Source organism: Oncorhynchus mykiss, chromosome 23 (genome assembly GCF_013265735.2).
Source record: "Oncorhynchus mykiss isolate Arlee chromosome 23, USDA_OmykA_1.1, whole genome shotgun sequence".
Classification (NCBI taxonomy): domain Eukaryota; kingdom Metazoa; phylum Chordata; class Actinopteri; order Salmoniformes; family Salmonidae; genus Oncorhynchus; species Oncorhynchus mykiss.
In genome coordinates this window covers 40,149,605-40,155,004 of record NC_048587.1, presented here as the reverse complement: position 1 = coordinate 40,155,004, position 5,400 = coordinate 40,149,605, and positions in this window count along the sequence as shown.

The following is a 5,400-nucleotide window of genomic DNA, read 5'->3' as shown; positions in this document are numbered from 1 at the left end:
GTAATGGTGTCATCATTGTATCAGGGTTCTTTACTGCTGTGATGGTTGTCAAGAATCATCTTGTTCTTTCTCTCTCCACCATGTTTTTCTTTATGCCATGAAATGCTACTCTGTTAAATAGTTACTATAATTTTTGGGTACACTACAGGTTGCAGTGAAAGTACATGAAACAAGTTATTACATTTTTTGTATTTATGCCAACCGTCAGTGGCAGTGTTGTATCGGTTTAAGTAGTTGATGGATATGTTGTCAAAGTTTGAGTACCTCTTTTAACATTGTCAGTACTGTAGTCTTTGTAAAAGCATGTGACAATAAAGAGCTGGAGTGTTAAGAGGATGTGCATTTCACAGTAACTTAATGGAAGTTAGTTGCCTGGAAGTTTCTGTGAATTTTATCAAACCGAACTGGCAACTAGCTGCCAGTAACTTATTGTACTTTCACTGACCTTTTTTCATTACAAGATAGCTTAACATTACATAACAACTACTAAGCATTCTTTGTGGTGAGCACACTTGGGACTCACTTGGCCTGAATCTCTTGGTTGGCTGCAAACTGACCTTCCTGCTACACAATCAGGCCAGTGAGCGTGACAGAGATCACCCTCAGTAAGTTACTGTGAATTTTACAATAACTTCTTGCAGCAAGCTGAGAGTTAATTTTTCAATAATTGACTATCTTCCTGCTGCCCAACTGCCATTAAGTTAATGACAAATACACAGTAAACCCTCTTAACAGTGCAGCTCTTGATTTTCACAAGCTTTTACAAAGACTGTAGAACTGGGAGTGGAGAAATTAAGTGCTCAACCGTCATCAACATAATGAAAAATGCACATATGTACCCTTAACGGTACCGACCCGTACCAGTACCTAACAGTGTGTGCCATAAGCACATCTGAAGTATCCTATAAGCAATGTTTCCTCTAAACTGCGCACGTGCGAGTTGTTAACATGTTGACCTGAAGTAAAGGTGTTCAGTTTAATTGCATGACGAGCCTCCTTGCATTTGTAACATTTGGTGACAAGGATGGCCGAGTTTAGCTTACCTCCACCATCTCCATTTCTCCCTGTCCCTGGAGATCCACCTGTTCCATGGAATCCCTGGTTTCAATCCTTTCAGTTGTATACGGTAGCTATCAATCTGCATGGAGCTGCCGACGCATGAAAACAGGAGATTTTACTCCACTGTCTCGGAGCTGAGGGACAACTTGTCTTCTCCACTCAACAGCCAGTGGATAACAAGTTTACATTGGCATTCCAAGCTCTTGAGGAACACTACAGTGGCACACGAAGTATGATCATGCATCGTTTTCTCTTCAGACAAGAGCTCAACTGCCGGGTGAGTCCGTAGCACAGTTTCCTCCTCTTTGAGAGAGCTAGTGGGACCATGCATATTCGGACCACTCAAAAACGAGTTTGTAGGTGATCAGTTCATTGAAAAAATATAAAGTGCTCCACTGAGAGAGAAACTGTTGTTAGAGACTGATGATCTGACACTGAATGTCACGCCCTGACCATAGACAGGTTTTATGTCTCTATTTTGAGTTGGTCAGGGTGTGATTTCGGTGGGCATTCTATTTTCTATGTTTTTGTATTTCTTTGTTTTGGCCGGGTATGGTTCTCAATCAGGGACAGCTGTCTATTGTTGTCTCTGATTCGGAATCATACTTAGGTAGCCCTTTTTCCCTCCTTTCAGTGTGGGTAGTTAACTTTGTTTGTGGCACTTAGCCCTGTAAGCTTCACGGTTGTTTCTTTCGTTTGTTGTTTTGTTGGCGACATTTTAAAATAACAGAAAATGTATGCTCACCACGCTGCACTTTGGTCCACTTCTTTTGACGGCCGTGACAGAAGTACCCACCACCAAGAGACCAAGCAGCGTGCGCCAACCTGGAGGACGAGCTGGACCGGGGAGGAGAGAATGGCAGGGGACAAGACCCGGTCACGGAAGCCTGAGAGGCAGCTCCAAAACAATTTTTTGGGGGGCACACGGGGAGATTGGCGGAGTCGGCGTTTAGACCTGAGCCAACTCCCCGTGCTTACCGTGGGGAGCATGTGACTGGTCAGGCACCATGTTATGGGGTGATGCGCACGGTGTCTCGAGTGAGCATTCACAGGCCGGTGTGCTCTGTGCCAGCGTCCAGCATTTGCCGGGTGGAAGTGGGCATCCAGCCAGAACGGGTTGTGCCAGTTCTGCGCTCGAGACTTCCAGTGCGCCTCCACAGCCCAGTGTATCCGGTGCCCGCCCCACGCACCAGGCCTCCTGTGTGTTTCTCCAGTCCGGTCAGTCCTGTGCCTGCTTCAAGGACCAGGCCTCCTGTGTGTCTCCCCAGCCTGGTGAGTCCTGTGCCTGCGCCCAGAATGAAGCCTCCAGTGATGATCCATGGCACGAAGCCTCCAGTGATGATCCATGGCACGAAGCCTCCAGTGATGATCCATGGCACGAAGCCTCCAGTGATGATCCATGGCAAGAAGCCTCCAGTGATGATCAATGGCACGAAGCCTCCAGTGATGATCCATGGCAAGAAGCCTCCAGTGATGATCAATGGCACGAAGCCTCCAGTGATGATCAATGGCACGAAGCCTCCAGTGATGGTCCATGGCAAGAAGCCTCCAGTGATGATCCATGGCACGAGGCCTCCAGTGAGGATCCATGGCACGAGGCCTCCAGTGATGATCCATGGCACAAGGCCTCCAGTGATGATCCATGACAAGAAGCCTCCAGTGATGATCCATGGCACGAAGCCTCCAGTGATGATCCATGGCAAGAAGCCTCCAGTGAGGAGTCATGGCACGAAGCCTCCAATGATGGCCTCCAGTCCGGAGCCTCCAGCGACGGCCTCCAGTCCGGAGCCTCCAGCAACGGCATCCAGTTCGGTGCCTCCAGCGACGGCCTCCAGTCCGGGGCCCGCAACGAGGGTGCCCAGTCCGGGGCCCGCAACGAGGGTGCCCAGTCCGGGGCCCGCAACGAGGGTGCCCAGTCCGGGGCCCCCAACGAGGGTCCCCACACCAGAGGCGCTACCAAAGTAGGGTGAGCCAGAGGTGGAGCGGGGTCTACGTCCCGCACCAGAGCCACCCCCGCAGATAGATGCCCACCCAGACCCTCTCCTATTGGTTCAGGTTTTGCGGCCGGTGGCCGCACCTTTGGAGGGGATACTGTCACGCCCTGACCTTATAGAGCTTTTTATGTCTCTATTTTGGTTTGGTCAGGGTGTGATTTGGGTGGGCATTCTATGTTCTATTTTTTGTTTTGGAATTTCTTTGTTTTGGCCAGGTATGGTTCTCAATCAGGGACAGCTTGTCTATCCTTGTCTCTGATTCGGAATCATACTTAGGTAGCCCTTTTTCCCTCCTTTCAGTGTGGGTAGTTAACTTTGTTTGTGGCACTATAGCCCTGTAAGCTTCACGGTTGTTTCTTTCGTTTGTTGTTTTGTTGGCGACATTTTAAAATAAAATTAAATGTACGCCCACCACGCTGCACTTTGGTCCACTTCTTTTGACGGCCGTGACACTGAAGCAAAAGTGTCACTTTTGAACAATGCCACTTAAGAATAATTTTTCTCACATGTTCCACTGCAGAGACCAGCAGTCGCCCTCTAAAGCTACAACCACACACCGATCGCAATCATTGGGACTGTCCCACTGCCAGTCTGTTACAAATCCACACTGGCCACACAGTTCTGCATTGCAATAGATGGCGCTAACATCCTGGGACTGGACTTATTTCATGCCCTAGGATTGCACATGTGCAGCACTTGCCTACACCAGTGTGTATGGAGTACTCACAACTGTTTGAGGGGTTAGGTAACCACTGAGGTTTTGTCCATTGGCCTACAGTCACCAAAGAGGTCAAGCCAGTAATCCAGCCATTGCGGAGGAAGCCCATTCTCAAGGGACTTGACAACCTCCTGGAGGATGACATCATCAAGCCCATTGATACCTTGTCCTTGGGTCTCTAACCTGGTCGTTGCGCTCAATTAAAAAGGTGATCTTCGAATCTGCCTGGACCGCAGGGCCATGAACAAAGAGATTATTCCCGACAAGTACCCGCTACCAACCGCTGAGGGGCTCACAACCCATTTTTATGGACACTGTGTTAACAACCCTCCAGGCAAGCTTCAATGCCATACAACTCTCCTTATGTGGCCTCCAATTGCTCTTAAATACAAGTAAAACTAAATGCATGCTCTTCAACCGATCGCTGCCTGCACCTGCCCACTTGTCCAACATCACTACTCTGGACGGCTCTGACTTAGAATACGTGGACAACTACAAATACTTAGGTGTCTGGTTAGACTGTAAACTCTCCTTCCAGACACACATCAAACATCTCCAATCCAAAGTTAAATCTAGAATTGGCGTCCTATTTCGCAACAAAGCATCCTTCACTCATGCTGCCAAACATACCCTTGTAAAACTGACCATCCTACCAATCCTCGACTTCGGCGATGTAATTTACAAAATAGCCTCCAATACCATACTCAACAAATTGGATGCAGTCTATCACAGTGCCATCTGTTTTGTCACCAAAGCCCCATATACTATCCACCATTGCGACCTGTACGCTCTCGTTGGCTGGCCCTCGCTTCATACTCGTCGCCAAACCCAATGGCTCCATGTCATCTACAAGACCCTGCTAGGTAAAGTACCCCCCTTATCTCAGCTCGGTGGTCACCATAGCATCACCCACCTGTAGCACGCGCTCCAGCAGGTATATCTCTCTGGTCACCTCCAAAACCAATTCTTTCTTTGGCCGCCTCTCCTTCCAGTTCTCTGCTGCCAATGACTGGAACGAACTACAAAAATCTCTGAAACTGGAAACACTTATCTCCCTCACTAGCTTTAAGCACCAGCTGTCAGAGCAGCTCACAGATTACTGCACCTGTACATAGCCCACCTATAATTTAGCCCAAACAATTACCTCTTTCCCTACTGTATTTATTTTATATTTTTATTTATTTTGCTCCTTTGCACCCCATTATTTTTATTTCTACTTTGCACATTCTTCCACTGCAAATCTACCATTCCAGTGTTTTACTTGCTATATTGTATTTACTTTGCCACCATGGCCTTTTTTGCCTTTACCTCCCTTATCTCACCTCATTTGCTCACATTGTATATAGACTTGTTTCTACTGTATTATTGACTGTATGTTTGTTTTACTCCATGTGTAACTCTGTCATTGTATGTGTCAAACTGCTTTGCTTTATCTTGGCCAGGTTGCAATTGTAAATGAGAACTTGTTCTCAACTTGCCTACCTGGTTAAATAAAGGTGAAATAAAAATAAATAAATAAATGTGTCCACGGTATTCAGCAAACTTGACCTGAGGCAGGGATACCTACAGGTTCCACTGGCACATGATAGTCAAGATCTCACTGCATTAATACACACATGGGGCTGTTCA